Below are 27,707 nucleotides of genomic sequence, written 5' to 3'. Positions count from 1 at the left end.
CACTAGCCTCTGATAACTATCATGCTAATCTTTGTTTCTACGAGACCAGCTTTTTTAGATTCCACGTAAGTGATATCACACAGTATTTGTCTAAGAAATACATTTTAATTCAATATTACACATTAAGGCATTTTTGGTTTTCATTTTTATCTTGAAACTATCTCGAGCTTATAAAGAGTTGCAACTGCAGTAAAAAGGACGTTTTTTTCCCGAGCCATTTGAGAACAGAAAGAAAGAAGAGCAAATTAAACCCCAAATCATGAAGGTAAGAGCAGAAACTGATGAACTAGAAACAGAAAAACAATAGAGAAAAATCAATGAAACCAAAAGTTGCTTCTTTGAAAAGATCAGTGCCATTTATAAAACTAATCAAGGCAAACAGGGAAGACACAACTTAACCAGTATCAGGAAGGAAAGGAGGATGCTGCTACCGATCTGACAGACATTAACAGGATAATCAGGGAATATTATGAACAACTTTACGCCAATAAATAAATAAAAAAATTTAAGTTCAATTGTAATCAAGGAAATAGAAAGGAAGCCTTCATTATACACTTGTAAACAGCAAAGTAACACATGCAAGTAGTGAAAATTCAAGCAGTTCCAAGGACCTCAGTATCCCCACTCCAAGCCCAGTTCCACCTAAATATGCAATACAGATATGAGTAAGCACAGGTCTTCTCTTTTTTCCATCTAAGTGGGATTATACTATATTAACTGATCTACCTCTTTCTAACTTTCCCATTAAGTGTCTCTTGGAGACATTTATGTGGCAGCACATTTATTTTAACACTTGCATATAATTTTTCTGTTTACATTATGAAGGGATAGCAGTCTTCTGCTTATGGACATTTAGACTGTTTTAGATCTTTTCTTATGAATGACAATGCAATGCATATTCATGTAGAAATACCTTAGGGTATGTGTCTACTGACATTTTCAAATTTTAAAAGTCTTAAAACCAAGTAGTTCAAGTAAACAAGAATGTGAAATGAAGGCTGCGTAAAAGGTATTGTGTCCTATCTTAATTGTGAATTTGCTTTATGCCATAGAATGTAATGTTAAAAGGTCATCATATGATTATTTTGCCCAAACGCTAGATTCTGCCTAAATCTCTCTTTACAACAGATGAAGGGAGGTTGAAGCTATTTATTGACAAGGGCAGTACTGGCACCTATGAGTCCAGACAGGGCTCCATGCAAGAGTAAATGCCACAGGAGCAAAGTCCCAACCTGAAGCAGGTCATCCTCTCCCTGTCTTCCTAGCATCATCTGCAGCTCTACCGGGTACTTCACTGCTTACATTCACAGAGTCCTTTGAATTCCACGATGTGCAGTTTACTCACTGACACAGCTGAGACCCTGAAGTTGAAATCAAGTTAAACTTTTGGCTCCTGTTCCACGTGTCTTCCAGCATTAAATCAATGACTTTGTTATCAATGCTTAATTATCTGCATCATCCCCAGATACATCACATTTAACAAAAGACAAGATCAATAAGGAAGAGGAAGATCAATAAAGATAAAACTGAAAATGCGATCTTAAAGATGATGCCACCTGTGGAAGACGACAGAAAAATAAAGTAGAACAAAACAAGGTAAAAGTGGTTCAAAAGGGCAAATGGCCTTTTAAGAGTTGACAGAGAAGGCCACTGTGGTGATATAACAGATAAACAGGGCTGCATCGGGTATGGAAATTTACCAGATAGGAACTGGAGTAAGAAAACCTTGGAAATATTAGGGAAGAAGGGAAAAAAAGTCAAAGCCCTGGCTTGTCTGCCTCCTCTACTTTAAATATTTCATCAATGTGTCCACTTATTTCCCACTAAATCTTAAATCTCAAACTGAGCAGTTATAGTTGGATTGAATTCATTAACCATTTCTTTAAATTACTGTTCATCATATGATTGTCTCAACTAAATTGAGAGGGAAAAAATAATGCAGGAATAAAACATAAGGTATATCCTCACCAGGAAAAATCCCATCGCAGTAAAACAACTATTTAACAAATTAAATTAACATGGTCCCAAGCTTATGAAAAGGAGATACAGCCATTTTCCAAAAGTATTTAATATATACCTGAAATTAATCCTTCATGTCTCATGTCATAGAAACAGCAACCTGCAGGAATTTTTAAGTAAATTTTTTTTTAAACAACTCGAAACTATGGCAACTCCAGTTTCTGATGACTCTTCAGGTGCTCAGACTCAGGGGACTGCACTATTTCCTGTGGTTTCCTTCCATGCGGCCCACATGTTTATCAACAGTCCTTTATTACACCCTCCTTGAATTCCCCTAGTTGCAGTGTGTCTTCTGTTTCCTGCTGGGACCCTTATCCAATAGAGTGTGAGCGTGGAATATTCTTGCAGGGAGCTTGGTTACAAAGGGAAAGGCAGGTAGGTATGAGTAGAGGAAGGAACAAGGTCAAGGCATCTCTTTATTTTCCTAATCTCTTTGAACATGTGTGCATCATATTAGAGTACAAAAAAAAAAGCACCATATTTTTAAAAATTCTTACAGTGACATCTGGCTCTAGCTTCACTTGTTGAGATTAAGCTATAGAGAGCTACTTCTAACTGGGCTTGCAGAGTGCAGGAGAAGGGGGCACACCCTGATCTTCCATCCCTGGGGACTGTCTGAAGTAGGTGCTCCTCCCCCAGAGCACGATGGTCCTTTTGGAGGTAGGTAGCCTGTGTGTTCGTTCAGTACTTTGATGAGGTTCCCAGGGCCTCATATCACACACAGCTACTCCTCCCAAGTCAGTCCCTCCTGGGATACTCTGTGCCTCAGGTCCCCCCCCAGATGCAGTCCCAGCAACCGTCCTCCCCATCTCAGCAGCTGGAATCCACTTCTCACCACCTCTGGCCTAGACACCCACAGTGGATTCTCACTGGACTCCAGATAGATAGGAAGAACATGCAGCATTTTCTCCCAGCCCCTCTTCCAGTGCCTCGAGAAACCCAACTCTCACAAGAGCCCTGATCACATCATTCTTCTGCTTCTTCATTGACTTTTATGGACTCTAAGATAAAATGAAAGTATGAAATAGACTCTTCACAACCCTGCCTCCAGTCCATCCTTACTGCTTTAGCTTTGGTCACTCACTGGCCTTCCTCACCAATCACCTGTCTGTGCTCCATCTTCACAGAACTAATGCTCATCCCTGAACACCCAAGTATGTGCAGTGTTGGTGGTATAGTGGTAAGCACAGTTGCCTTCCTGAACACCCAAGTAGCAGAAGAAAAAAACTAAAGAGCATCGAGAATATGAAAATGAAAATATGCATATCCATGTATAACTGAAATATTGTGCTGTACACCAGAAATTGACACATTATAAACTGACCGTACTTCAATTTAAAAAATAAAGAACACTGAAGGAACTACATTCAGTACCTTGTAATATCCTGCAGTGAAAAAGAATATGAAAATGGATATATGTATGTATACGCATGACTTGGACATTGTGCTGCACACCAGAAATTGACACATTACTATACTTCAATTAAAAAGAAAAAAAAAACATTGATGATGTGTTACCCACTGTGGCCGTAGTTTGGTATGTATCTCATTTAATCCACACAACTGACAAGGACACTGAGGCCCAAGCACGTTGAGTGACTTATCCAAGGCTTGACAGTCAATAAGTGGTAGAGAAGTTGCTGAGTGGGGCCCGGTCTTTTCGACACACTGTGACCTCCAAGGTTCAGAGCAACCACTGGCAAAGCTATCCCACCTTTCCGCCTGGCTTCTTAAAGCACCGTTCTGCTTTTTTAAAACAAAGGCTGGATTTTCATCTCCTCTGAACATGGCTACAGGAAACAGGGTCGGTGCCTCGTTTCCTTCAGGCCCCACAGCTCCTTCAATGCCTCGACATCACAGTTCTCATCACTTGCCTTCCTCCTCACCTGCATTTGTGACAGTCTGTAATTACTAATTGCAGGGGGTTTTGTCTTGGGGACCATGACTGAATGTCTATTATTCATCTTTGATCCTCAGTTCCTGAACAGGGCCAAGTAAGTATAACATGCTCTATCGATATTTGATAAGAGAAGAAAATGAGGAAGGAAGGAATTGCTTAGAATTAGACTGTCCTACCAACCACCTATGGAATGGAAGAAATACATGCTTTGCCTGGTAGGACAGTTTCTACCAGTACTATTCAATGCCAATGAATGCCCTATGCCCACAATAATGGGAATAAAAGATATGCTGAAGTGTCAGTGAAAAACATTTGATGAAAATACTATTAAAAATACTGACAAAAAGTATACATCATGACATATGGTTCTGAGATATAAACTTAATTTTCCTAACAGACCCTGAGCATAGACTATCTTGAATTAAGGTAAAAAGGCTTAGCAGCAAACCTGAATTATTTTTACAAATGGAAAAAAGATAAAATAAAGATGACAGACTTGTGAGAATAGAAGACTAAAACAAAGGTTAAGCATTTAAGATCAAAGGTGACTTCCCTAAGACTCTAAAGCTCAAATAGGAATGTTCAGAAGTGGATGATAGTGATTGTGTATTATCTCTATAATGATTAAGATTAATAAAAATTCATCAGAAGTAACACAATTAGGGTCCAAAATTGTTATTTTTAGTATTCTCATCTAGAATTAAAAGGAGAATGAGACAAAGTATTTTAACAGCTATGTACTAGAAATACAAAGCGGATAGTATTAGTAAGAACTCACTTAAAAGATGTGGAATAAAATGATCTCCTTCTGAGAGTTGGAGTAAAATTTATTTACTCTCCTCAACATAACATGACCCATGGCTTTAACAAAATTCTTTGTTTTCTCTGTGTACGTTTGTATGAAATACTACAGCACTGCAAAGCTAATTAGTGTCAAACCGAAACACTAAAATGTAATTATTACGAGGATATCATATTCAAAATTCAGTGATCTATCTTCCCACTGATTGCATTAAGCATGAAACAGAAACCACCAGTTCTCAGAAAAAAGCAGGATTGTCAATTTCAGAAGTTTATGAACAGTAGTCCAGTAGTTAGAAAGAGGAAACACTGTTGACCACAAAATAAGATTTATGGAAGAAATTTAAGGTGATGATTTGTAAAGTTATTTTGCACTTAAAGAATAAGAGAATCCAAGAGGATCATTTTAATCTTGCATATATTTAATCAGTAGATTTCAAGAATCTTCTTAAAAGTAACCAGATACAAAACAGACATTTCTACTAAGACACTAAGTGCCTGCACTAATTACCATAAAATGAATGAGTTTGAAATATATGAAAGAAAATGTCACAGTATTTTATCCAAAGGGAGTTCAGGAACCTTTGTATAAGGAACACAGCTTCTGATCCAAAGGTACTGACATACATGCAATGATTATAAAATAAGTACATTCAGGATGGTGAGCAAACTTTTCCACTAATTGATTTTGTTCACTACAGCTAAACAAAGCAATTGGTTTTAGGGGTAATGCCAACAAAACTATTACCATATAGTTAATGCTTCATTCTGGGAAGACATTCTGTTGCAAATTACTTTATTAGGAGTCAGATTGAAGAGATCAAATCAGAACAGACTGTGGTTCAATAGGTCTTATTTATAAACGTTTTCCATAAAGAATGTTTTAATACATTTTGCTATTTCATTTTTAAAATCCAGGATCTAAAAGGAAGATAATTATGTTAAATGCTAGTCACATATTCCTCTCAACATGTTCACTAAAATCCATCCTGAACTCAAAGCCAGATATCTACAGTCACCCTGTCTAGTAAAGAGACTCATGGCTGAAAAATAAGCGTTTCAAAATTTAGAAAGTGAAATAAGTGTGTATGCTTATTTATGTTTCTAGATCCCGGCTTCACTGGTTTGTTCATTCAACTCATTATTTGAGCACTTACTCAGGAGTCAGGAAGCGTATTGGGACACAGAAGAGGGCAGTGAACAAGGACAATTCTATCTCTGCTCTTAAGGACCTCACTGTCTAGTGGGGAAGACAGACTGGAAACAATATTTGCACAAAAATATTTCTTCCAAGATGGTGAAACAGAAAGCTTTCAAGACTTGGATCCAGACAAACCTGAAATCAGATCCTGCCTAGCAGCGAGCTTGTGACCATATTTTTAACATGCTTATTTTTAGCAAAATAGGAATTGTGACACCCACCATAGAGAATTCTTCTTAAGACTAACTGGAATAATATCTGGGAAAGACCCGACAACTTATAGGTATTCAAACCATTCTGTTTCCTCCCTTATTTGCAGTCTCTCCTTATTTTCCACTCACATAATACTAGTCACAAAAGTCTGACAGTGAAAAACTCTTTTCCTCTATTATATTTAAGAAGTTATTTAATAAAAAATATCCACTTCAAAACAAAAGTTGAAATAATTTTCTTAGTTAATGAAGAAATTATCTCTACTGAGAATAAGTGTATATTGAATTTTGTTATCAGGTTCCTAGCCTGTTCTCAGTGTTCATCCAGTTTCCTTACAATTTAAAACATTAAAAAGAGAATAACATTTTCATTGCCTTAGGGAAAACTAGATTTTATATTCAAAATAAAGCTCACAGAGAGGAAAGAATAAAGTATATACACTCTGAGCTATTTCCTCTTAGGTATAAGAAAGCCAAGTTTATGGTATTAAAATTTAAGTCTATGAAATCAATGTAAATTTGACTAAAGCTAATGCAGTTAAGGCAATTATTAGCAGTTTATAGAATAACACTTTTTTTGCTTACCAAGGTTGTTGGATAAAATAAAATATTAATCTTCATTGGAAATGTTCATGCATATTCAATTTCCTCTAGGGTTTTCTTTTAACTAAATTTTTAAGACATTAAGTAGAAGACTTAATCTTGCATGTGACATTATGAAAAATGACAACCATACTCATTCTTACATCTCTTCAGGTACTGATGGTGCTTTTCTAAATCCTGTAGAGTTAACTCTGAGCATCTGAATTTATTACAGTTCATTTTCATATGACCTTCCCTGGAAGAAGGTTTAGCATTTTGCTGATAATCTAAAATTCTGATGAAGAAAAGAATCTTGCTGCCTTTTCTTCTTGAGATGGAAAGAAAAAAAAAACAGATGTCATAATAAACTTCAGAATAATAGCATCTTGTTGTAGGAAGGGAACTTCAAAGAAATAACTTAAACCAAATTCTATTATATTGATGAGAAAATTCAGGTGGTTTAAGGTCCTACTTCAAATCAGTAGTAGAGTCAGGACTGGAGTGCAGCCTATGGTGGGGGTGGGGGTGTGTATAGGAGGGTCCACATGTGTGTCTGCGTTTCCCTATTTCCCCTGTATACTGAGTACAAATCAAACATCTCAAATTGTCTGCTTTACTAAAGGGTGGGAGGGAGGATTTTTACTATGTATCTCAAAGCAGTTCTGAATCCAAGTTTTAGAGTTCACACATGTGCTTCAGGCATTCCACGAACATCTAAAAAATTTACTTTATACTTTTAAACTATTTTAAAACAATAAGTAAAAGAACAAATCACCTGAACAACTAAATGTGTTAGATACCAAATTTTAACACATTAGAAACCTCCCACATACAAATCTCTACTGCTTAGTTAACTTGCTTTTCTAGAGGATTTAGAATAAAGCAGGGGTCACAAAGCAAATGACCTCAGGGACCAAGGAGGTAACCCAAGGGACTGAAGTCAGGAAGGACACAGCCGCATCTCATCCAGGGAGTTGATGGTTGCCTGAGGAAATACCGAGCCAGTGATGGCCACATCCTAATTCTCTCAAGAACAGAACTCAATGTCTTTATGAAATTATGGTAACAGAGAAAACAAGTAGTTAAGGATCCAACCAGTGACTGGCTTCATTATCACCTGCTCTAATTAACTGAGTTACTAACCAAGGTAAAAAGTCAAGTCAAACGAAAGAGAACAGCATAAGCAGCTAGAATGTCCTGGGACTAAATGCATCTCCATCATTTAGAGGAGTTTCATGACCACCTGCAAGTACTTAAGGCAAAGAAGCCTCAATCTGCATCTGTCAAGTGGAGAACAACAGTACCACCTCATGGGATTCAGCACACATTAAATGAGATAATGTGCACGGATACTGTTGCAGAGTGCTGTGTGTCTAGTAAACCTCTTACTATTATCATCATCATTTATTCTGAGGTTGTTTCTTTAGAGCCATGCTGAATTGAGCCAATGTGATATAATCCCATAGCAAACAGACGAACACATTCTATGTAAAAGAGAAACAAATCCCCAATAAATTCACATATACACTTGTCTTCTAATACAAATGTATTAAATGGCTCTGTAACTAATTTACTTTCAATATGCTTATAAATTTAAAATTAGTTTTTATAGATATAATATGCACCTAATATAAAATGACAATATCCATAGGAAGAGAAACTATAGGATAAGATCCCCTGACATGGAAGATTGACTTGTTTCAGCTGTAGTTTATTTATGTAGTACTTAGCATAACCTGCCTCAATTCTTGAAACTGCAATTCCTGTTGGCTCTATTAGACTCTGTAAAGGCTGTCATTTTTAGATTAAGTTTTTGGAGACATCTGCATGTGATTTTTAAACTTTCTCCAATCTCATATTTTAATAACTTGGGATGCTTTTCTTCCCCACCCCACCCCCACCAAAGTACAGATAACCATCTGTTTCAACTAAGTTGTTCAATAAAATTGTTTCCACTTGTAAGAAGTGACACTTGTTAACATTAGAAGATCAATAGCCCATCAGTGCTTTCTGTTTCAACCAGCCTGTCAAACCCATTGTGCTGTCTTGGAGTAACCAGAAAAAGCACTAGCATAGCTTAAAGAATTTACAGCCAACATAGGAAAATGAGTTGAAAGTGCCAAAGATCACTTCTCTTCAAAGCTACTGTAAATTTAAGTTTGTGCATAAGATAGTTCATTACAATAGTTAAGTAAACTGAACCAGTTTAGATGACCTTGAAAAAATGGATTCAAATATAAGGAATTATATAGTGCCTTTGCTGTTTAGATTCAAAATATTTGTAAATTTATAGGCATGCTTCCTAAATAAATATAAATAAATAATAGTAACCATACAGAGATAAACCCTTTCCTTTGCAAAGCTTGTAAGTCAAGGAAATAAATCTAAAACTTAAATAACACTCACAATGGTCAGAAACGAGAGGAGACTCCAGTTAAGATAGAAATGGGAGGTTAGGGGCTTTTCTGAATCTGTACACAAGAACAATGGCTATATTCTCTTTTTTTTTTTTTTTCTCCCTAGGAAGTTCTAAAGCACAGAGCATATATTTTTCCTCAAAACGTTCACTAGGTCTGAGGTCTAAGACTGAAGGCCAAAGTTCAAAAATTGCTCTGGAGCTTTCTGATTTCATTTTTGTCACTCCTAATACTTATTGTATAAAAGGACTAATTTCTCAGCCATCAGGGAGCACAGCAGAGATTCTACTAAAGGAGCCTGCACTATATTATCAAAGGGCGGACTCCAAAATTGAAGCTGATTTCAAGAAGTTCATATTCATACAAATCTATCTGAAATCCACCTTGGTTTAGTTTTATTCCTTGACGATGTGGAGTATAAAAACTCATTTCCCCAAAGATCAAGATGTTGCCAAATTTCAAAAGAAGCCCAAAACACCTGGAGATAACGAACCCTTAGTATAACACAAAGAATATATCTTACAAGACAACTAGGTTCCGAGCCCTCAGAAGAGAAAATGCTCAGGACTTCAGAGGCAGCGCGACCTCTCATCGCGAGCAGCGCTAGGTGGCAGAAGAGGGTTGGTTAGGCGTCCAGGCTCTCCCGACGGCTCTGCCTGGAGCCGAGGCCTGGGCTGCTCTCACCCTCACCTTCTCTTTAGTCTCAAAGGGAAGCTTTCAGGCGGACCTGAGTTCCAACAGCGGCCTCTCATTAAGGGGAAACTTCTAGGAGCTAAACACCACTTTTTGAAACTCACTGCATTGTATTGACTGATGGGATTAAGCCTGCATTTTAAGGGACTTGGCTGGACGACCCTGTACTTCACTCTAGCGGGTCACCTGTCGCGATACAGCCGCACATCACTAAGAGAAACATGCCCAGAGGCTGGTCACCCACCTGCCTCTCCCCCCAAAAGGCTGAATTACTTACAAATGCCGACTCTCGGGAGGAAGCGCTGAGATGGCTGGAATCGGTTTCAGCTGAAATGCTTGACTGGCTGGTCCATGGCGTTTCCATGACAGTGAGTGTTGGGATGCTGTTGTGATCATCTTCTGAGGTGGTGTTCACAAAGCGGGAAGATGTTCTAGGAATTAAGCTTCAGCTGCCACCCAAGCTTCATTTCTTTTCTTTCAAAAATGAAAATAAGAGTACCTCTTTAAAGGGTCGTTATAAGGAGTAAATGAGATAGGTGATCCAGGAAAAGGAATTGGTACGGTGCTTCGTAACGTACTCAATAAATGTCAGCTGTGGGTATTACCGCCATCAAGTGGGACAGGGAATGGGAGGGGTTGATAAAACAAAGAACAGCCATCATTATCATCGTCATATTATTATTAAAACTCTCTTCAGGCCCTCTGTGCTTCCTCTAAATCAGCTGACCTGGGGCTTTTGCAGGCACACCCTGTAATTTCTCCCCCCTCTTCAATATCCACATCTCTTACTATGGAATCATATAAATGTGATTAAACCCGCCTCTGCCACTGACCACCTGTGTAACCTTGGGCACCTGGTTTCATCCTTCTGAGCCTAGTCTTCACATGTGAAAAACAAGTACAGTGACTTCTCTCCATAGATATTTATGAGAATGAGATGCCATACTGTCTGGTGCAGAGGAAGAATTCACCAGATATCCTTATTCTTAATAATTAATATTATCATTCACTTTGCTTGGCATATCCTCTCCATCTCAAAATCCTACCTTCTTTAAAGTTCAGTTTAAAAATCTCTTCTATTCGTCCAAGTCAGCCGAGGGGGGCTGAAGAGGGATTCGAGGTGAGCTGCCCAACCGGAAAAATGTGCGAGAAGCCGCCCTACTGCGAAACAGACTACGCGAGCGGCCGACGAGGAGCCAAACAAACAGCACTTCATTCTAGTTCAACAAGATAGCGCGCGCGGTGGGCGGCTGCAGCCGCGGCGCTCAGCACTCCTTCCGGTTTAACAAGATGGCGCGTTCCCAGCGTGGCGCACTTGTCCTGTTTATATATATTCAGCCCGCGCATGCGTATTGTTCATAATGCGGAGTCACGCTACTGGCGCATGCGTAGTGTTTACGCTACTGGCACGTGCTTACATTTACCTCTTTCCAGGTGCAAGCTACTGTGAACTTTGGTCTGGGCCCCACGGCCTGTTCACTTAAGGCTGCTGACAATCCACATAGCCATTCTCTGATGTAACATATATTCTTATGTCTCTTACACGCTCTTCAGGAATTGAGAAATGAATTGGATTTAGCTCCTGGTATCAAGGAGCTCCTAGCATGGGAGCAGAAACAAGTCAAGTGTACCATGCTCTTAGTGCAATATTGTGGTTTTTTGTTTGTTTTTAATGGAGGCACTGGGGATTGAACCCAGGACCTTGTGCATGCTAAACATGCACTCTGCCACTGTGCTATACCCTGCCCCCTTCCAACATAGTGTTAGGTGGCCAAAGAAGCATTTATTTTAGAGATGGTGTTAATTTTACTGGAAGTTCTGAAGAATCTCAGAACCTCCATAAAGACACTGACCTGAGGCCTGTCAGCACACTTCACTCCCAGCAGGTGGGTGAATTAAGTCCTGAAGCAGGGATCTTGGCAGTGAAGCACCATCCCCGCCCCTCACTGCCATCCACTACAGGACTGATGTTCATGGTTTCAGATGTTGTACAGTAAGTGAAAGCTTATACTTTTAAATGACATAATTTCAAAATTACATACATTGCTATCTTACTGTGTATGTTCCCTCTTACAATGACTATGTCACCTTTAGCTACTTCTTAATTGCTCATCTATTCAACAGTGCCTATCTAGTAGTGTTTTGGTGAAGATTAAAAATCACATACTGGGGGGAGGAGTGAGTATAGCTCCGTGGTAGACAGCATGCTTAGCATGGGTGACGTCCTGGGTTCAATCTCCAACACCATCATTGAAAAAAATCATTCCCCAGTACCTCGATTAAAAAAAGAAGCTGTGAATCTTAAACACACACACACACACACACACACACACACACAAACCAAAAAATATATAAGATGTATTAGGTACTTTGCAAAGTTCCTGGCATGTAGCAAATGTCTGGTAGGTGTTAGCTGTTTTTATTAAGAGAAGGTCTAGGAATACAGAAGGACTCAGTAATAGATGAAGAAAAGGAAACTATGTTAGAATTCTAAAACTTACAGGCTGACTTAAAGCACTGAACCTGTCCCTGGCAAAGTTTACATTAGGGTATTTGACTAGTGGGTGTCTTGGTCTAGTTTTATGTCAACATTAAATAAAGGCTTGGGTTTTGGCACCTAGTGGGAAGTCTTGGCCAGACTGTGAACATTCTTCACTCCCTCTTATGAGAAGGTAATTTGAGAATGTTAGAATTATACTCTAGTCCATTTGGGGAGTGAACATGAAAACAATGATAATAGGAAAGGGATAGAATATATAACAAAGGACCTAAATTCAAGACACAGGGTGTTTATCTCCCAACTAGGTCATCATACCACCCATTTTTCATATTCGTTATCTTATTTGAATCCTTAGAACAAGAATTCTCCTAAGCAGAGACCAGAGTTCTGTAACTGCTTGTTCCTGAACATAGTATCAGCACTAATGGACAGAAAGATAATGTTCCTTTTGACTGTCTTAGTAAAGGGAGTGGTAATTTTTTTTGAAGTATATTTCATGTACCTATTTGTAAAGATAGTGTCAAATAAAAGCCTTTCTCCTGTTGCCCTGCTCCTACCCCATCCCTAAAATACGGTTCAAATGCTTATTTGAGGATTAGGAACTACGACCTATTTTGATATTATTTTATTTTATTCCATGCTTTACCTCCACAAGTACCTAGAGCAGTGCCTGGAATGCAGTGGGGCGCTCAATAAAAAGTTTTTGAAGGAATGAATGAAGAGCAGAGCTGGGAAAGGCACTGGCGATAACACAGTCCTCAGTTCAGAGAATTGTTCAGATAGATGGAGGCATATAGGGATGGTTGCTGAGCTGTCTGAGTACGAGCAAGGACCCAGGTCTCTGAATGCCCCAGTAAGGCTTTCTGCCGTAACCATCTTCTGCCTTTTTTACTCTGAGGACGTGAATGAATCTGCTCACAGCATTGCTGGATGGTTATGCCCACCCAGGGCGTTCATTTAGCTAGAGCTATTTGCTTCTTCAAAGCTAGATGTAAAACAGAGCATGCTTTCCTCATTCTAAACCCATAAAATAATGTTATCACATCCCAATTACCATCATGCTTTTTTTCTTTTATGTCTTCGGGAAATTTCCTTTTATTTGTTAGGATGTGTCAGCTGCCTTCTTTAATCATTCCTCATGGTTGTGAGGTTCCTCTTAATTATCTGATTAATTCCACACATTTGGAATAGGTCTAGATCATTCTTCACAGTCTTTTTTTCTCAGACACGTTTTCCCATAGTTATAATCAGAGTGCACTGATATCTGCAAATTCTACTTTTCCACTCAACGTTATATAATCAGCATTTCCATTTTTTAAGATAGCCTTTATGTAATGTTCATTGGTTGTACAATGTTCCATTACACGCATATATCACAACTGACTTAATCGTTTTTCTAAAGGTGGACGTGAATGCTTTTCCCAGTCATTTGATATTATAAATCAAGTGGGAGTGAGTATTTAGGGTCACATAGCTTTGCCCATGTTTTGCATTGCTTCCTTAGGACAAATTCCCAAAGCAGAATTACTGAGTCAAAGAGAATAGATAGTCTTACGACTCTTCAAGCACATCTTGCCAAATTCCTGGGGGGGGGGGCGGGGATAGAACTTTGAAGAGAGAGCAGCAATGCTGATTTCTTGTGATCAGTATCGCCAGGCAACCAGTTAAGTCCCACGGTGCAAACAGAGAGATTGCTCCGAGGCAGGGTCCACCTTTCAGCCCAGCCTATGGAGATGTCCTAGAATTCTGCTGGATCAGAAAGTGACTTCTGAGAAATCTGCATTAGAAACTCTAGCTAAACTGCAATGTTGACTTTCCTTAGTTCTGTTTTTGATCTGTGGCAGTTATCTAACAAGCAAGCAAGAAAAAGAAAGCTTTTTGGATAAACATATTTTCATGTCTTTCCTTCTAATGACAAGTTCTGAAGCTGAGATTTAAAAGAGATGGAATATTATGACTGAGCATTTCTGTAATATTAAATCACACTGTCAGAAGCCACTTTGATTTAGAAAGAGGCCCCTAATCAAATAAGGTCCTTAGGGCTTGGGTTTACCACTCCGTGCACAGAAGAGTTAGATCCAGGGGTTCCTCTCTGCACTCAGAAGGTGATTCTGAGGTGGGACCCCTAGGAACACATCTGAATAAGTCAGGCAAACATAGCTGGTTATTTGAATCAGCACAAAGAGACCCCCATGTATTCTTCAGTCATACATCTAATTATTGAGTAAAAAGGCACTTTCTTTCCTGGATGTTTATTCCTTAAAGCAAAGAAGACTCTCTAATGTCCCAGAAAAAGGCCGCACAATGATAAATTAGTAACAATTCCTAGCATTTGCACATGCTTCCCAGTTTTACAGGCGATTTCACACACATTACATTCATAAGAGCCTTGAGAGTTAAATACTTCTTAAATTCTTATTTTACAGATAAAACAGTGAAGGCTCAGATGCATCAATGATTTTCCTTCCATCACTAGGCCAGCAAGAGGCTGAATCATGACTAAAATTCCTGTCTCTGATCCCAAATCCTGTAAATTTAATACTCCCACTCTCAGAAAGAACCAATTACAGAAATGTATGTGGTGACTCTCAAAAATCCTGAAGCCGTTTCAAAGAAATTGAGAATTACAATTGACAGAAGATGCAAAGAAAAGAAGAAAAAACGGTCAGAACTATCACAGCGCCCAAGCCAACAAAGAAAATTGGAGGAAATCCAAATTACAGGTAAGATACTGCTGAGGCCAAGGAGGACATTGCACCCAGAAGAGCCTGGGATTGTGCCCTAAAATACTCACACCTTTCCCATTCAAAGAGCTTTTCCCACACCCAGCTTCTAATCTTTCAGAAGACTTGACCTCATGGTCAGGGATTCATAAGTGCGTATGTTTTGTGCTGTCTTTAAGACATCAATGTATCCTAACATTCTTAAGATTTTAAGAAATCTCTATAGATTATCTGGGTCAGAACCTCGTTCTTCTGACAAATCTGGATCATTATGTATTTGAGGAAACTGAGGTCTAGAAGACTGTGACTTGTTCAAATCACCTATACTCTGTAAAGGTAGAAGAGAGAGGAAAAAGAATGAAACTCCTACAGGTAAGGTGCTCTTTCCACCATGATTGAAGGAGACCAACCTTGTCCTCTTTCCATAGTCTTTCAAGCCAATAAAATAGAAATTTTACCCTGTTGGAAAGGCTGAAACTATCACCTCTTCCATACTTCACATGGGAAGAGAAAAGAACTGATTGGCAATGGGAGGATGAACACTCTGACATCCATGGTCTGTGTTTCTTCACTAAAAGACATTGATGAGTTCAACATCGCTCCTGTGGCTGCAGTCTTTCCATCTCCCTGGATTTCTCTTGTGCTGGCGCTCTACCCCCAGATTTGAGGGGAAGCATTCAGAATTCCCCTTTGGCAATTTGTCCATGTTAATGCTCTCCAATCAGGCATGGCCAGATACAAAGTTGGTACACTGATCTCTGTCTACTTTCTATGCCAAATTCCCAGTTGGTTTAGGATCCACAGGAGGGTGAAGGTATGAATTAATTGGCTTTCTTAGGTACCTTAACAATTTCCAACTCTTGACTTCCTTTAGAGTTTGACCTAACTTAATTCTAACAAACATATAATAGAAGCTCCCTTAAATCTCTACTTAGCAACTTGCCAGATCAACTAATGCTCTCTAATCCAGAGTTTCTCAGTCTCAGCACTGTTGACATTTGGGCCAGATAGCTCTTTGTTATGGAAGGCCATCCTGAGCATGGCAGTGTTACTTGAAAACAGGGTTTGCCTCTTGGTGAGTGTCAAGCCAAAAGACACAACCAAGCTTACTTCCTTATTACCTGCAGAAAGTAAGGAGAATACCGGGTATCTTTTCCAAAGCAGGGTCTCCCCAAACAGCAAAATTGAGAGTTTTAATTTAGGGGCATATGCATATTCATGAAGGGACTGGAGCAGAGAAGAATTTAGCATAGAATTGGGGCCAAGGCTCACAGGGTCCAAGCTTTAGTTGATTGAAGTCATGAGGGTTAGAAAAGGTTAATATCATCATCCCTTAGGTTTCAGCTGATCTGCTAGTTGAGTACCTGAGGGAGGTTTAAATTGTGCAAAACACCTCAAGAAACTGCTTCAGGCTAATATTTACCATTGAAACAAAACTGAGAGTTTTTATTTTCTGATTTATTATCTTTGCTGTTGTTACTTCCTTTGCCTTTGTTCCCTATAAGACCATTACTACTGAGACCTGTTCAAGGACAATCGTTGTGGCCAGGCTTGGAACACAAAATGGCTTAGGCCTAAAATGGCTCCTCTTATGTCAGAAAGCTGTATCTGCTTCTTTTGCTTCCGGACCCCCTCTACCTGATCTGCTTACAGTAGGATATTTAGCAGCATCCCTGGCTTTCACCTACTAGATGTCAGTAGCACTCCCTAGTCATCACAGTAGATCTAGAAGAAGTAAACTGTTCTAAGTTAAAGTTTTTCAGATTATTAAAATATTAACATTTTATACAAAATTATATATAAATTATATTTTAATTAAAACATAAAAATAAAGATTTGAATATTATATTAATCTAAATCTTAAAAATATTTTAGGGGGGTAAGGATTTGGCTCAGGGGTAGAGTGCCTGTTCAGCATAAACAAGGTCCTGGGTTCAATCCCCAGTACCTCCATTAAAATAAAAATAGATTAAAAAACCTAACTACTTACCTACTCAAAAAAAATAAAAATTAAGAAAAAATTTTAAATATTTTTAAATGTCCTATTTCTATTAAAAATATGTGCCAACTTAAATGTAAGGATACAGTAAGGTTGAAAGTAAAAGGAGGAAAAAGCTAGACCATGTAAACACTAATTGAAAAGAAACTTGTGTGACTATATTAATATCTAACAAAATAGACTTTAAGATGAAAGGCATTACTAAAATAAGGAATGTCACTTCGTAATGAAAAAGCTTGAATCTTCTAGAAAGATAAAATAATTCTTAATTAGTATGTACCCACAAATATGGCCAAAAGACGTATCAATCAAATTTATTAAGAATGTATTTGCTAAAAATCTGTTCAAGCATTCAGTATACATACCATACACACACACACACACACACACACACACACACACACACACACACACACACACACATAATTAATGTATATATTTCAGTAAGGTAAAACATTGGGAATATTCGGTAACAAAATATGCCAAAATAGGAGAGAATATTTCAATTTAAAGTTTAAATTGTTTAAAGTTCTTGTTTTAATCTATGCCTAAACTCACTGAATCCTTTGATTAGGCTGCATGGCAAGTGAAAATCCAACAGAAGTTTCATATTGTGGATGAAAAATTGTCACTCACCATCTGCCTCTAAAAGGACGAAGTCATTGGCTAGTGTAGTCACTGACCTTCAACACACCCTGAAAGGAGTTCAGAGCAGAGATCAGGGATGAGGCACTCTGTGCCCTGGGAAAAACTGGCAGACCAGGCCTTCAGATAGCTAGATGTTTTCCAGGAGAAGATTTTTATGAGCCCAAATGTTTGCACCTCCTCATATCCAGAAAAGCACTAAAATCATTAACAGAGACATCTGCTCCTTGTGACTAACAGCAACCTTCTGCCAAAATGTGTGCCTGACTCATATACCCACCTTCACCAAAATTACATATATACTGACCTTCTTCCCTACCTCTTTGGAGCTATCCAGAGGCTCTCTTCTGGGCTATAGTCCTCATTTTGCCCCACATAAAACTTAACTCACAACCCTCACATTGTACATTTTTTTCAGTCAACAATATCCTAATCTACCCATCCATTTCGGACCTTTAGGTACAGTCAGGACCAATTTAATAGCAGCTTTAGAGACTCTGGGAAGGTTGAAACTGGGTTGGAAGATACACTGGTAAGTTGCATTCTTCAGTGTGACACAAAACATAACATGAAAACGACTTCAGTCATAAATGGAGAATCTTACAATAACTAAAATCATCTTCTTAAGAAATCATTTAAGTTTTTCCTCCATTGTTTTTGAAAGATGTTTATTGCTACTACCTTTAACAATCCTTTTTGTTTTCTCTAGTAAAAGAAATCAGCAGAGAATTGAAAATTAGAATAACATGAAGATATTAAGCCTTCTTATGGGACTTAGCATATAATGTTATTCTTCTTATGTAGCCAAACTGTGTTATGTTTTTCGAAACTGAAAGTGTTAAAATCTTGTGGTTTGACTTTAATTTATATTGTAATTTTATTTAGCACCATCTTCTTGGTAATATGGCAAAAGAGTCAAAAGATGAAACTGTTTCTGCCTTTCTGTACTAGCTAACTGATATGCATGTGTGTACATGTGCAATATTCTATGCAAGTCACCACTACCCCCAGGTAATATAATAGTTTTAGTTTTAACTTTCTTTTATTACTGAAGTCTACAGATATTAATTCATATTAGTAACATATGTTATTTTGAATAATTATAAGCATGTGCTATCACTTATATATTATTTTGAATTTATTTGCATTGTCACTGTGTCCATAAATAGGGGGAGCGAGGGGAGAGAGAAAGTTCTCTAGTGTGTCTTCTTATAAAGGCATCCATCCCAGTACCACTCTCATGAACCCATCCAAACCTGATTACCTCCCAAAGGCCCCATCTCCACATAGCATCATACTGGGGGGAAGGGCTTTGACACAGGGATTTTGGGAAGACGCAGTTCAGTCCGTAACAGCAATCAACAAGTAGGTCCAAGGTACAGTCCACAACAATGACTTGTTAGGTCTCATAAGCACTGAGTGATAATTAAGCACTTTTTCTCTCAGCACAATCTGGGACTAGTTAGCCAAGCAGTTTAGAGCCCAGTGCTGATGAATCCAAGTCAACTCACACTAAATCATTATTAAAAAAGTATACCTTTATTGTCATCGTCCTAATTATGCCCCTCCTTCTTTTTTTTTTTTTCTGGAAGAAGAAGTATCAGTTGACATTGTGTGGCTAAATCTGGAATCATCCATCATCACTGATGGAAAAACACCCTGAGGAGAGAAGCAATCATCCCCTTCATTTAACAAAGATTTAAATAATGCATTCCATCATATCCAAATACTCTTTCCTAATGACTCAGGCTACAATTTTACTTCTACTACATTTTCTTTAAGGACACTTTAGGTTTCTTTGTTTGCTTGTTTATACTTTATTTGAAAAAGTGTACAGCTGTAAGAGTAGAAGAATAAATTCCCAGAAACTCTTCACTTCGATGCACCAAAAGGTTAACATTTTGCCACTTTTGCTTTAGTCCTGTGTGTGTATACTTTTATACTTTTTATTTATGCCAAACTATTTGAAAAATAAGTTGCAGGAATTACGGCCCTTCACTCCTAGAGACCTGAACCCGTCTTCTCTTAGAACAAAAACATTTACTTAATGAGCAGAACTCTGAGGATAAAAGGAAGAAACCAAGGACAGGTGTGAAAGGGGCCAATTTCTTAGTGAATAATTTGCATAGCAATTCAATTTCCCCTCTGACTGCAGGATCCCAGGAAATGAAAGAATTCCAAACTGAGTTTAGGCATGCTCCTTTGACCCTTTGTAGCCTGAGTAATTAAGAAAGCATTTGATTATATTTACACTGCAGGCTTCAACCCCCTGAGGGTGGAAAAATCAGCTATTTATTGATTTGGTTCATTCCTAACATACTTGAAGCTTCCTTAAACTGTTTCTGAGACCCCAAGCTGGGTGCATTCTTGTAAATGATTGTCTTGGCTCCCTCTCTGTGTCAGGATTAACATACTGCGGGGCCTGGGGTTGCTTTCTGATTCACAGATTAACAGCACACAGATATCCTTCTGCCAGGCATCACCTCATTCCTCCTGGAGACATTCTGCAAGCCTCAGGCTTGGGGCCTAGACTATGAGATAAAACTTGCCATCTTGCCAGCTTTAAATGAAAACACAAGTTGATGCTGGAAGATCAAAATGCCCTCAGTGTAGTTTACTTATAGCTTCTAACCTTGAAATATTATAACAAATTCCTTCCCCATACCTCTCTTTCCTCTGCATTCATGTCTGACAAAGTTTGTCTCACAAACTCAATTAATACCACTGAGATTTACTACACCCCTTTCCTTGGTCACTAACCATTGATCATTTCCTGACTGCTCTTATCATAGTAGACTCTTCTTAGAGAAAGGTATTCCAGGCAAGAAGTTCTCAGCATAGCCCTCATCTTAATATCCATGGTCAGCATCTAATTATGTCATGCCATGATTTTTCTTCCCCCATTGGAACTAAACCTTGTTTAATCAAGATGTCAAATATATTTGTGGTACTGTTAGTTTTGAAGAGCATTGTTTTAAGTTTGAATTTCAAAGTCTTTTTGAAAAAAACCTGAAAACACAGTTAACTCTCCTATGTGTATCTCAAAATGGATGTACCAGGTGCACACTTCCAAATAAAAGAACCGTATACCTGAGCATAAAATGTTTGATGGTGGAGCACACTCAGATTTCCTGTCACGAGATTCGTGTACACAGTCTCAAGTGCAGACACTTCAAACGCACAATTTTCATTTCAGTGGATTTAGGAGTATGTGAGACAAAGTAAAAGTTACATTGAGCCAGAGTTTCTCAACCCAAGCACTACTGATAGTGGGGTCAGATAATTATTTTTTGTGGGGAGCTGTCCTGCAAATTACAGGATATTTAGCAGCCTCCCTGGCCTCTAAGCGCCAGGTGCCAGTAGCAACATCCACACTATAAAATATAACAACCAAAAATATCCCCTGGGGGTCAAATTCATCCTGGTGGAGCATCCCGGCAATAGGTGGCCTTGGTTTACTCTTCCCATGTGACTGGGGTAAAGTAACTTTAGCAATTGCTGGTTAGCTTTAAAGTCACATGTGCTTATGCACAGATAGCTTCTTAACTGCCAGGTCACTGAGAGTAGGTTCTAGATTTTGTTTATTCTTGCATCACTAAAAATGTCTAATCCTTGTATGGTATGTTTGTTATTGACACTGATTCCTAAGTATTTCTGGGTTTCCTCCTTCTGAGAGCGGTAGAACTGAACTTCTCATCCTATTTGCAGTTAGGAGTGGCCACATGACTTTACTGGTCAATGAAATGGGAATGAAAGTGATGTATGTCTCTCCCCATGGAAACTTTAAGAGCCAGTGCACAATTCACCACATGCTGGCTTGCTTTCTGATTTGGCGACCATTGCCATTTATGACGGTGGCTTCTCTATCAGTCTGGGTCTCTGAGTGACTACAATGAGTAATCAGATTACTGAGTACAGATTCCTGCTGGCCTGGGTTGGACATAGGCAAGAGTGAAAAATAAAATTTTGGTGACTTACGCTACTGGAAGTATTGGCTTGTTTGTTACCACAGCATATTTCGCTCTATTCTAACGCACATATGCTGGTTTTAACGTCACAGATATTTGGATTCAGAGCACCTATAAGGGTGGCTTGGTTCTTCTTCTCTTACTCTTATGAAGCCTAGGGGTCACTGACAGTGAGCCTCTGCCCTGATACTGAGCTGGGAAAATCCGCATCTCAAGTGCCTGATCAAGTTTAGCTCTGATTAAGCAGCAAACTGGTTAAAATTCCATGAAGAATGAAAAACTAATTGCAGTAATTATCTGGAAAATTAAACTGAATTTTCACTTTACTATCAGAGTCCTACTACTAGTAACTGATATTCACTGAGTTCTTTCTTTGTGCCTGAAAATGGATTAAATACTTCGCATAAATTACATAAATCTACATAAATTATCTCCTTTATTCTTTATAACAGTTCTCTGAGTTAAATACTCTTTTTATTTTACTTTTATTTTTAATTTTGGAGGGAGGTAATTAGGTTTATTTATTTATTTATTTTAATGGAGGTACTGGGGACTGAATCCAGGACCTAGTGCATGCTAGGCATGCACTCTACTACTGAGCTATACCCTCCCTCCGAGGTAAATACTCCTATTAGCCCAATTTTAGAGCCAAGAAAACAAAGGCATGAAGAAGTCATTGGTTTGTTTTAGGTCATAGCTAGAAAGTGGTTCAGCAAGAATTTGAACTGGGGTAGTCTGATTTCACACCCTGGCCTTCTTGACGATTATGATAATTTACCTCCTAAAGAATGATTTTTCACTCTGATTTCCCAGAATACCAGGTCCCTGTGTGTGTACAGACATATGACCCACAAGTTAGGGCAACATGTGCTTTAAGAAAGGAACCTTGAGAAATGGTTGGAAAAAAATAGCCATATATTTGAAATGATGTGAGATCCATTAAAACCTGCTGCTTCTCCATGGATTATGATAACTGAGTTGGCCGAAACTACTATATTTAAGTGAATACATTTCTTTCTTACAGATTGAGTCAGGCATACAAGAGAACTGAATGTCAGACATCTCTGGCTCTGTGTCACATCTAATGTGCTGAGTGTTATAATTTTGGTTCCAGATCTATAGAAAGCCTTCTGTCACAGCTATGAGGGTTGACATCTCTATCAGAATAACCTGTTTATTATTAAAACTGAAACCCAGTAAAGAAGCTGATCTCCACAGACGGCCCCAAAGAACCATTCCTTCCAGATATTCAAGCCCTTGTGCTGGTTCTGCCCAAATTGAAGCTCACTCTTCTTACAAGATGATCCAGTGAGCCCCCACTGCAGTCAGGTTGACCATCCAGTTAACACACTTCGGGTGATTATTTCCCTTGCAATTTTCCCTTTACAAGTCTTCCCTTTAAAGTATTACTCATTTGAGGTCCTTCTTATTTTGAGATTCTCTCAATGTTTATTAATATTAAACACTTGATGGAGAGACCAGGAAGAGAGAGGAGAGCTGTTTCCAACAGTTCAACTGTTGGAAAGCCTTGCACCCTTATCCATGCATTAATTCATCCACTGCATTACTTTCCTATTGCTGCTGTACCAAATTACCACAAGCTTAGTGGCTGAACACAACACAAATTACCTTACAGTCCTAGGTGTCAGAAATCCTAAAACCAAAGTGCTGGCAGGACTGCCCTCCTCATGCAGGCTCTAGAGGGGAATCCATTACCTTGCCTTTGCTAACTTCTCGAGGCTGCCTGCATTCCTTGGCTCACGCTTCCTTACTCATCTTCAAAGCAAATCACCCATCCTCTGCTTCTGTCATCACATCTCCTCTTTTTGGCTTCAACCCTTTTTCCTTCTATCAGGACCCCTTGATTGCCCTAGGTCCACCTGAGTAATCCAGGATAATCTCCCTATCAAAATTCTTAAGTGAAGCACATCTGCAAAGTCTCTTTTGCTTTTTTGCTTTCTAAGGTAATACATTCACAGTTTCTGGGAATGAGGACATGGATATCTTTGGGCAGCCCTATTCTGTCAACTACATCCATTCACCATTTGATATATTCACTTTTGCAATTAGTTATGTGAACATTTATTTGGCACCTAACGTATATCAGTGAACTAGTTGGTAAGAATGTAAAGAGGAAAAAGAACTGACCACATGTACACAAAGCAATGTACACAGACCTTAAAAACACAGTACAGAGTGAACTAAGTAAGAAACCGAAGAGATCCAAAGCACCGTACCATTATATCAATCACAAAGGCACATAAAACATCAATACATATTTTACAAGAACAGATCTACACCCCAGGATCCACATGGAACCATTATAATGGTTGTCTATGAAGTAGGAAAGGATGGGAGTAGAGAACGGGGAGTAGCGGTAGTAGTACGGATGTGACATGAGAGATGGGGCTCCCCGGCCAAGGATAATACTGTGCTATAAACACACTAAATGATTAACTCAAGTCCTTGCAATGGATATGTAAAAGGATGGTTAAAAAAAACCAGTTTTAAATAATAAACATAATAGATGGATGTAAACAATAATAGAGCCGTTAACAAAATGGGAAAGCTTGGAGGAGAACAGAACAGACAGGAGCTTTCTGTAGAACAAGGGTTCTCAAGGGATTTTCCCCCTAAGGGACACTTGACAGTCTTTGGAGACATGTTTGGTTGTCACATCTTGGCGGGAGGAGCTACTGGTGTCTGGTGGGTAGAGACCACGGATGCTGCTTGCTAAGTAGTATTTGATACAGGACAGCTCCCCCCTTACCCGAAGACAAAGATTTATCTGGCTGCAAATATGAATAGTGCTGAGAATAAGAAATCCTGTGGTAGAACAAGCAGAAATAAAAATTAAATCTCTCTGAAATTACTGTGATATGCCAGTATATTTCCTTTATAAATATGTGATTATTTTAGGGATTAAAGTATCACCAACTCCTCATCGTCCGCATTCTCTCTGCTGTGTTTAATTCACTTCTTTCCTAATACCTGATGCCTGTTCTCCATGAATTTCAGTTCCTAAGTCCACACATTGAAGATACTGATGTTTCTTATCTTTAGGCATTTTAGCAATTCCATAAGCTTAAAATTTTTTTGGATCATGACTGAGGTTAGAAAGAATCAATAATCATTGTTTACTTCTATTAGTTCCATTTGGGTCATGAGCTTTCCTTCATACAAGGAAGGGCATTGATGTCTCACATTTTGACAGTGGCTTTGGCTTTCCCAATCATTCTAAGTTTGAATATTGTTATAACTTAAGGGTCTAGTAGAGTAATTTTATTCAGGGTCTCCAGTTTTCTACAATAACTCAATCTTGCAGTAGAATAGTGAAGCATGGTCAACTAAACAAATATTAATGGTTAATTATACATATATGACATATATAATATATATCATGTGTAATTATATATGTGATTAACCATTTTTAATATATATGATTCACCATGTATATGGTATTATCGGCAGTAGTCTGGGCACAGCTAATAATCGTTAAAAGTCATTCTCTTAAAGTGAAAGCAGAAAAAAAAAGGCAATTATGAAGTTTTCTCATTTTTCAAATTTGCTCCTTTCATAATCCTTCATCTTTGTTAAAACTGACATGTGAAGACTTTTCTTCTCTCAAGCAACCATGGTTATAGCAATCGTCTTTGCCTCTGGTTCCTAGGTAATCAGTATTAAAATAATGAAGCTCTAAATGTCTAATTTGAACTAAATATAGGTCCTTCAAATATTCTGGTTTGTTTTTTCAATTTCCATCCTTACTAAAACTTACTTTAAACTGTAACTATATGAGAAAATTGCTCCAGAGGACAATACAGTACTTAATGCATAAAGAAAAAAACTGGTTTACTTTTGCTGTTGCCTTTCTAGATTGGCAGTAAGATCTTATTAAATTTCAAATTAGAGCTATTTGAAAACAAAGCTGCAGTCTTTGGCTATTTAGTGTCAACCACAAAACAAAATCTCCTTTGTATTCTTACAGATCATTGAGAATGAATACTGTGGGACAATTGGCTCAATTTTTACAACTTCCCACTTATTCTGTATTTTTAAAAAGTGTATTTCTGATGATGGACTCTTTACCATGTAATGCCATTTGGCCAGTAGAATGGAGTCTGTTCACAGTGTCATATAAATGGCAACCTTGTAATTATAAATCTTCCCTTTTTCCTATTTATATTTAGACTGGCTTTTGTTCTTTGTATTCTGCCCACCTCCAAATTCAGAAATTCTTGTGGATCAGAGAATCAGAAAACTTTGAAAAAATTAAACAGTATTGCTAAGTCAATTTGTTAATTAGGTGAGATTTAAATGAAAAAGAAAATCGGACCAATTTCTGGAGGCTTAGGTGGCTATCAAAAACAAAACACAAGCAACCCTCTCCCCCTATTTTAACAGATTTGAAGAGGCGGCCAGGTAAAATACAGAATATCCAATTAAATTTGATTCAGATAACAAGTGACATTTTATTATAAGTATGTCCCAAGTTCTGTGTGTCTTGTATTTCTTTTGCTAAATCTAGAAACCCTAAGGACTGATGCCATTTTTTTTTCTTAATACTGTCAATATTGTGGGTGAAACTCCCATTATTTCTGTAAGGTAGAAAGTAACAGCACTGGGCTCATAAAAAACAGAAATTTAAAGTTCTGAGTAACAAAATTAAATCAATTTCATCCATGCAAAAGTGTGCAGATACGGTTTTCATAGCAATGATTTATAAGTTCATATCAACATCCCCTTATTCCAGCCACAAGGAAACACCAATTCTTGTTAACCTGCACACAATGATAATACTTTGAGTTCTAAATTATTCAGCAAACCTAGTAGTTAGAATTGGATTGTTCTTCATCATTCTTTCTGTTTCTCAGTCACAACTTAAATTCCCAGATCCTTCATCAAGAAATTAAACTGATCTTTTCAGCCTTTGAAAAGCTATCTATGCTCATGGACTAACTATATCTCTACTAAAAAATCCTTCTCATTCACTGATAAAAACTTCCTTACATTTTAAATGTCTAGAAATAGCATTCCCAATGTTAGCTCATTTGTGTCTTATATTTATTTTCAAAATATTAAGTATCTATAATGTGTCAGGCACCCTGTTAGAAGCTAGAAACACAAGATAAAAAAATCAAAACACGTTAACAGTAAAATTTCTGCTTTCTTTCAAAAGGCTTGCAGCCTGTGAGGCAGATAGAATAGGAATTATTATTCACACATTACATGTAAAGGAGCTAAGTGTTCGAGAATTAAAGGGTCATATCTGAGGTCCCACATTAAAAAGTAAAGTGCCAGAAATTCAATTATTGTCCCTGGCTACAGACTCAGGGCACTTTCCAATATTTTCTTCAAAGGAAATCTCAGACTACTTAGTACCACAACCCCCGGGAGCAAAAAGGAAAGCATGTTGAATCCCTTTAAAATGTTCTTGTGCTTTTAAAGGTGGAACAGGTGTTCTCTGGGTGCTCGAGAAAAGCAAGGCATTGAGTGGGAATTAAAGATCCTGAGCAGCCGTTGTAACCAGACCAAGTTAACGTGTGGAAACCGGAGCACTCAGCCAAGGCGATGCTATTTCAATTGGGTGTCACAGGTGACTCATCAGAGATGGCTCGCTTCTTGGCCTCCTGATATTTTTCTTCGGTATGGGGTGTCAGATTTCCTTCGCATTTCTGGGCAACAGCCCTCTTGTCCATTTCCGAATTTTTCTGGTTTCGGAGCCTTCACGGGGACCCCCACTTTCATACCGGAAGCTAATTTGGACAGGACGTTTAGGAAATGAAGAACAAGGTGTGGGGAAAAAAAGAAAAGAAAAAAAAAAAAAGAGCCTGGTGCCTGGAGAGAGGCCTAAAATGGGGAAATTTGCACTTCAAGAGCTTTCCCTATCCCAGCCTCTCAGAATGACAGCTCTCCTCCGCCAGAAGACTACGTCTCCCAATAGGCACTGCGCGCTGCACAGACACAGGCTGGCGGGCTCTCTGCTCCACGCCTCCGCCAGAACCAGCCAATAGGAACCCCGGCTTTGAGCCTCCGCCCGGCCCGGA

At 38.4% G+C, this 27,707-nt stretch overlaps 1 long non-coding RNA gene across 1 annotated transcript in view; it reads right to left on the bottom strand.

The window, feature by feature from the left end:
* Window positions 1-10,112: 10,112 nt before the first annotated feature.
* LOC135323342 (uncharacterized) overlaps window positions 10,113-27,707 on the bottom strand; it is a 252,870-nt gene continuing 235,275 nt past the window's right edge. The window contains exon 6 of the long non-coding RNA XR_010384809.1: window positions 10,113-10,299. This is a non-coding gene — a long non-coding RNA (uncharacterized LOC135323342). The remainder of the gene's footprint in view (window positions 10,300-27,707) is intronic.

The sequence above is a fragment of the Camelus dromedarius genome, chromosome 17, assembly GCF_036321535.1.
Source record: "Camelus dromedarius isolate mCamDro1 chromosome 17, mCamDro1.pat, whole genome shotgun sequence".
NCBI classification, from domain to species: domain Eukaryota; kingdom Metazoa; phylum Chordata; class Mammalia; order Artiodactyla; family Camelidae; genus Camelus; species Camelus dromedarius.
Note: the sequence above shows the minus strand (reverse complement) of the source record. Positions and strands in the feature narration are given on the sequence as shown.